We start from the raw sequence: 7,566 nt of genomic DNA, 5'->3' as shown, positions 1-7,566 counted from the left end.
TCAGGAGAAGCTTAGCTCACTTAAAGCAGCCCATAGAGCTTTTCTTTCACTTTGTGGTGCTCAATATGTTCTTCCTCCAAGGGACAAAACAGAGAAATACTTTCTGGCTGTTACAGTAACTTAGAGGGAAGGGAAAAAAAAACAGAATAAGACTTTGTGAGCTGTCAGCTGGGTGACCCCATCACCTCAATACCTGTCTGCCTGATGAAGCTAAGGCACAGAGTAATATTTTTATTTATTTATTTATTTATTGGTGCAGGGAATAGATCAGTTATGAGGAAGGAGGCTGCTGGCTGTTTCTTGGCCTCTTTTGGGAATCTCAAACTATGAGGAAAGCCTGTCTTCTTCTCCCTACCTGTCAACATGCTTGCCCTTTGTAGCAGGGTCTTTTGGGCATCACTGTGATGAATTTCTTTGCAGGAATTACTTCAGAAGCAGAAGGAGGTCTTTGTGTGCCTCCTCCACAGCATCCAAGGCTGGTTCCTACCCCTGCTCAGAGGTGATCCCTCAGGAGCTGCTCATCTCCTGCTTTCCGCTGAATTACTGATGCCTAAAATTTACTAAACATGCCAGATTGTCAAAGACTACATAAAAGCATTTTCCAGCTCCAATCAGGTTACTGAAAACACTTTTCTAGCTGTGACTGTCCTGGGTTCTGTGCGTGTCACATTTGAATACACTCTTCTGTAATGTTAATAGATACATTTTGGAGATAGCTGCTCACAACAAATTAATGAGACATTTCAAGACAGAATTCTTCCCAGCTAATTAAGCTACCTGCCTAGCTTACTAGCATTAATCACTCCTTTCCCAATATATCTATGTAAACAGCCAGATTTTCATGTAGATTCATTAACATTTGAGATGGGTGATGATCGCCTTTGAATCTGTTGTTTGGTGACTCTAACACGTTATTGTTAGTACAAGAAAAAATAACAAACACGACAATTTGAATAGAGATCATTCTCGAGCACTGAATCTACAGATTAAAAATTATTCACTTAGGTATAATTATTGGTAATAGTTAACCATTTTCTCCAGCCATGCATCTCACCACAGAAAGAATATTGTAAGATATCACTTGCAACACTTAATATTAAAGCATGACAGCCACTGTAGCTGTTACAGGTATAAGTTATGGAGAACAAATAGATGAGTTATAGTAGAAAAGTCTTGTTGAAGGTTTGTACTTCTCCAAAAGATTGAAACAATAGCTGAAAGGGAACAAGAAATATATATTTTATTGTTACATTTTAGACCGAAACAGCAGAAAGCCTAAACAGCATTTTTTTTTCTCTCTTGGAATAAATAAATAAATAAATTATATATATATATATATTGATTCTGATCCAGTCACTGTTTTCAGGGGTGTCCATTCCTCTAGTAGAGAGTGCAAAGATGTAGAGATTTCTCTATTGAGAAAGATGCTAGAATAGGAATGAAGAAAACTGAGTACTTCCAACCCAGGTATGTGAGACACCTTGTCTTTCAGTGCCAAAGCTTCGTCTCAATGTGTTTTCCTCATCATCAACTGTAAGTTTCTTCCACTGCAAACGAGGTAGAATAACGTGGTTATTGTTTTCTGCATTGAGCCAAAATGAAAAATTCAAATCAATTCCAAGCAAATGAAAATTTAAAGTGATATTTTGGAAGATAAACATACCTGTTTCTATATGAACAAAACTTAATTTAATCTCAAATGCTTTTTGTTTGTTTGATTTTCAAGCACTTGACAAAAGTGCTTGGAAACTTGAAAAATAAGGCTACATCCAAATCAGGATAAGTGGGTATTGAAGTTGTCCCTTTTCAGTCTGCAGCCTCACGTTACCAAAGGATAAAAAAAAAAATAATAATAAAAAAATTCATTTTCTCCTTGTTTTCAGGTAAGAAGTAATTTTCCTTCTCATACCTAATATTCTAACCAGTGGCAATAATGTATTCAGCTCTTGTGGACTGTTTGAGATCTTCTAGTTAAGTGCTTACAGTGTATATTAAAATACTTAATTTTCAGGAATAGTAAAGTAGGAGTCCCAGTGATTACTATCCTAGTGATTATGGGACAGTACAGACAGATGAAAGAGATGGATTAGAAAATATGACAGTTCCTTTCACAGAGAAAATTTGAATGTTTATACTTTTGGGATAAAATTTTAAATTGTAGGGTGTTAGGCATCTTCCTGAGGGGACATTGTGTAGGGGAGTTCTATCAGAGTAATTTTACTGGCTGTGAAAATATTAGGCAAGTGAGAAAGTATTTACATTTTTTTTTTTTTTCTGATTGTAAAACAATCCATAGCAGAGGAGTTTGTTATAGTTTCCCTGTGTAGTATCTACAAGTTAAAGAAGCAAAATTCAGATGAATGTCACTCCTAGGACATGAATGTAAGGCCTCCTACTGGCAGAGTCAGTCCTACTGCCTCTTGCGTATTGTGTGTCAGCATTAGCGTTATTGCAGTTAGAGAAGGAATCCAGCCAAGGATGACAGAATGATTAAACTATCGATTCCCTCTTCATCTGAAATATGCCATCAATCTTAAATATTTATTCAATTGCAGGGTTTCCTGCATTTCTATTTTCCAGAAAACCCCTGCATAGGCATAATCAAAGACTATACTTTTGCGTAAATAGTTTCCATGCAGTACATTCTTTCTAACATGTTCCTGTCCCAGGAAACACAGACCCATACTTAAAGCACTTTACTTTTATTGGTGGTTTTCTTTTAAAAATTCACATACAAAAAAATCTGATCCTGTTTCTGAATATATTTCTGATTTCCAAGGTCAGTCTTTAACATACAAAGGTCATAAATAAGTTATTTCAAATAACATAATTAAAAACAACAACAACAAATGAAATCTATGGATGCAAATGACAGAGACTCAAATAAACATCAAGGGCAGAAAATATACCAGTAAACTCACCGTCCTCTTTGTGTAGACAGTAGCTGGTGAGGACTTGTCAGCCTGCCTGCAGTGAGCCCAGCAAGGAAACCCATTGCATTTCCTTCTGCTGCTCTAGTCAGGGTTACAAGCCACTCAGCAACACATTTCAGTGGATGGCAGATATTTATTTCTACAGAAAACCACATTTATTGTTTCTTCAGGAGCCTGGGTAGAATACTCCATGCTATTTGATATCCATCTGCATGTCTGCAATGCCACCAGCAGGAGAAGCGTCGCACAGCCTGCCAATGTCCCTGCTGTCACAGGGCAGCCTGGCACCTCGCAGTGTGTGACCTGCTGATGGCTGATCGACCTGCTGATCAAGGCTGTGCTGGGAAGGCCCCCTTGGCCACATAACGTGATATATCAGATAGTCAGGCAAACAGGGGGTGCCTAATCCATTCAGTTTGTATTCTTCACCTCATACAAAGAAAGCGAGGAAATTTCATTTCATTAAATTTGTTTCTAGTATCTACACCTGTTCAATTAGGCATTGTTCTGCTGCAGTACCATCTTGTGCAAATACATCTGGTCCTTTTGCACCATGGTTGTTGAGCAGTGGTAGAGGGGAAGACGAGAGGCTGCAGCTTCCAGTCCTGAGCACGCAATGGGTTAGCGACAGCCTTAGAGTAACACAGCCCTTTGTCCCCGTTTGTAAAGCCCTTGCCTCTTGGGCTGATGTGTCTTATGGAGCTAACTGAGCAGTTTTTCTTGTGGAAATCTGAAGCCTTGGAGGTCTTGGTCTGTGAATGGTCACCAGAATCAGAAGGAGGGACTTTTTCTTCCATTTCCTTTGAATTTCTGTTGGACAAATAGCTTTTTTTTTTTTTTTTTTTTTTTTTTTTTTTTTTTAAGCAGTGAAGACAAATGAGACAAATGGTCAATATAAAATTTGCAGCTTAGATATATGAATGAATAATGGATTATGCTCAGCTTCATGGAGCTTTGGGGTTCACAAATATTTCTACTGGTAGACTTGGAGATACTTTAACATGACAAATAATGTATAGACATACTTCTGCAAGAAGCCTGTCTTTTTTTTTTTTTTTTTTTGTTTGTTTGATTGTTTGTTTTCTTTGACTTGTACAACTTTACAAAGTATTTTCTGGGACTAGACCAAAAAATATAGTACCTTTTATGTTGGTACTATATGTTTTGTAGCAGGTGACAACATGCATTTATTATTGCATATAATAATACTATTCTGATAGTCTAGCTGGCTGCCTTTCTCTCTGATTTCTCTTTCAATACAATTATCTGAAGTATAATTATGCAGGAGGATCCAATAGATCATACAATTTTAGTCCCGATTAAGTAGCTGGCTTCTGAACACAGTGGGGTATTCCAAGGCCAATGAAAGCTAATCTGTGTGTTGCAGAGGGCTGTGTTTCTATCGACTTTAGAAAGCTTTAATTGAGTCTGCCTAAAACTCACAACTTTTTAGTGTAAATTGAGATTACTGACTTCAGCCTGTCATCCTAAAAAAAGATGACAGGTGGATTTTCTTTTCTACCTCTTCCACAGTAAATTGCTTACAAAACTTCTTAATGGTCTTCTGAAGCAGTAAGGCAATAAACTTGTATATCAGATTTTAAAATAATAAGCCTGCTTACAGGAATTAAAACTTGCAACATTTTGCAGAAAGTGGGCTTGATTACTACAAAAGTTTGTTACATGAAAAGGTTTTTACTTTGCCTGTGTCAGCTCCTGGATCTAGAAGAAAATGGATGCTAAGAGAGATCTGCTGGGTGTGCTGCCTGCATGCAGCTTGATTCACTGTCCAGGAGCACTGGAGTGGCCCTGGCAATTTGCCTGCCTGGCTTTCACATGACTGCAGCATGGTTAGGCAACACTTCCAACAGAAGTATTTGGGCTGATTACTTTTTTTTTTTTTTTTTTAAATTCCTTTTCCTTTTCCTATTTCTTTTCCTTTACCTTTTTTCTTTTTCTTATTTTTCTTTTCTGCTAGAGGATACAATGTGGAATATCACACCCCATCTAAAGCTCTGCACTAATATTACAAGAGGGTTGGCTCTGTTTTATAGCTTAAATCTTTCCTCTCCCTCTTTTCTGTTTATTCCTAGAATATTCACAGAGCACAATCATGCTGTGCTCAGATTTTTTTTTTTTTTCTTAAGATTAGCAAAGAATTGCCTTTAAGCCTAGTCCTGGAAGATAGATGTGAAACCCTTCTAAACCCCCTAGCAGCATGTTGCTGCATCTTTCCCCAAATTAATTATTTTTTTTGTGTGTCAAATTTATCTGACCCAAGTTTTTTACAATATTCCAAATAAGGTGTTCTTAGCATCTTGGATGCTGTCATTGGCACTTCCTTGTCTCCACTTCAAACATCTTGCCTGATCCAGCCTGGATTCACATTTGCCATTTGCATGGCCTTTTTCTCATGTGAGAAGTGGTTCCTTAATGATGTTGACAAGAGATATTTGTTCCATTTGCCTGTTTGTTATTTAATTTCCTTTTATGTGATTTCAGTTTGGCTAATTACTAAGCCTTTCAAGCACTTTGCTGAAATAGAATAAGACTTTAAGCATCACCTACTGTTCACCACAAAAACCCTCATCCAGACACAAAAATCTCCATGTAAATTCTCTTATTAATGAAAGCAAGATTATTTTTAGCCAGGTTTAAGGAGGGTGGGGTGAACTGTAATTAAATTGATGTAATATTCTAAGGAATTATAGTGGGGTATAATGTATTATTTGTACTGTCTGCTAAGGCTACTTAGACATCTTAATTAAGCTGTGATTCAAAAGACCACAGGAGTGTAATTCAAAAGGCCATTCTCTGTGAAGGCAAAGGAAACAAATAAGCACTTGTGAGGAGCTAAGCTAGGCATGCTGGTGCCTTGGGAAGCCTAAACTCAACTCCCCTTCCTGGTACCCACCACTGAACAGCACTGGCTTCAGATGGCTCCAAGTTCGTCCTTCATGAAAATCAAAGAATTTTCCACCCCAAAGCACAATGGCTTATGAAGCAAGGGTGGATGCAAATATAATATAAAAGATCTTAAGTAGAAAAGATTTTTGATTATTCCTATACCACGCTCCCATGAATCCCTGGGCTTCTGCAAGATGTTTTTAATTCCTGATGTCCTGTCCACTTGGGCTGCTATCTCTACAGTGCTGGCTGAAATCGGCTTAAATATTAATATATAAGTACAAACCATGGATCATTTTTTAATAAAGTTTTGCTGTGTGTATTCCTTAAAGACTTGTGGGATGTGATAGTGGTGGTGAAAGGCAGACAAAACAGTTAAAATGAAATATTAAATAAAACTGAAGATTTTATTTTCACTTTCCTTGGAAAGCGACCTGGTGGGAAAACACAATAAGTAATGACTAATTATTTTTCTGTTGCTTGTACATTTTAGAAGATCTGTTTGTTTTAATTGTTTTGGTATGATTTTGCCAATCTGTTGCCTTTGGCTTACCTCTTAGCTATAGCAGTGGATTTTTTTTCCCCACCCTATTTTCAATGAGGTCAGTCTCTCTGTTCACCTGACACAGGTTATAAGTCCTACTACAACCCTTTTGATCATAATGCCAGGATTATTGACAAGCTGTCAAAACATGGGTTATCACTAGTGCTTTTTTGGGCTTCAGTATTGACTATATGCCCTAACAACAAAGCAGCAGCATCATAATAATTCTAGTTCCCAAACCAACAGGTTGCGGGGTCTCAGCAAGTGAAAGACTACTAGATTTTGTCCAGAACAGCAGAAATACAGCAAAACAGCAGCAAAGTAATAATGCTTGTGAACAATTATGTTTCAACAAGGAATTTTAGAAGAACACACTCCATCAAAGTGTCTGAAATATGGCACTGAGCAGTTTCAATTTCCATTACAAACCTTTTAAAATAAATGGTCTTAATAATTCTTACTCCTCTTCTCCTGCTCTACAGAGAAGACAACATTCATCTCATTTTTTTAACTCAGATACCGGATATTGAAAAACTGGCTGTCACAAATCAACACAATGCTCTTGTATTGTGCCTACTAATATCTGTTAACATTTATGAATAATGAGAAATTTTAACTAGAAGTTTAATTAAAAAAAAAAATAAAAATGGAGCTTAGATGGATAACTAATTGAACATCTAGGAAATTGGAGTCCTTAGATCTTGGATGGATCCAAAGATTGATAGCTCAGGACTGTTTTCCACCTTAATTCCAGTTCCCAGGCTCTCTGGGTTTTGGTAAGATTTGAATTATCCGTCCCTTGACTATCTCTTCCCTAGCATACAGGGAGAAAGAGTGATGATATATGTCATGTTCCCTTCTCTTTGAAAAAAAAAAAAATATATATATATATATATATATATCAAAAACTTCATACTGTGCCTATTTAACTCAGCTTTTTGGCAAATGTAAAGAAAAGAGAAGTCTATCCATTCTTGTATTGGAAATATCCAACTGAAACTGTCGGTGGCTAGATGCAATGAAAGACTTAGGCATGTAGTTATGCTGGTATCCAAGGCCCGTGTTTAGGCAATGCTGGATGTTCCATAAAAAAATTTTCATGAGTGCTTGCCACTGATATTTAGGTTCATTTGTTCATTTGGAGCTATAAACTTTATTAATTGATCAGCTCATCTCTAATCT

At 37.0% G+C, this 7,566-nt stretch overlaps 1 long non-coding RNA gene across 1 annotated transcript; it reads right to left on the bottom strand.

Annotated features, from left to right (window-relative positions):
• Nucleotides 1–1,215: 1,215 nt before the first annotated feature.
• Nucleotides 1,216–7,208, bottom strand: LOC137849846 (uncharacterized). Its single transcript, XR_011092101.1, has 2 exons — nt 2,922–7,208; nt 1,216–1,547 (listed from the first exon to the last, which is right to left on the bottom strand). It is a non-coding gene; the product is annotated as an uncharacterized lncRNA (long non-coding RNA).
• Nucleotides 7,209–7,566: the final 358 nt, after the last annotated feature.

Source organism: Anas acuta, chromosome 1 (genome assembly GCF_963932015.1).
Source record: "Anas acuta chromosome 1, bAnaAcu1.1, whole genome shotgun sequence".
Classification (NCBI taxonomy): domain Eukaryota; kingdom Metazoa; phylum Chordata; class Aves; order Anseriformes; family Anatidae; genus Anas; species Anas acuta.
Note: the sequence above shows the minus strand (reverse complement) of the source record. Positions and strands in the feature narration are given on the sequence as shown.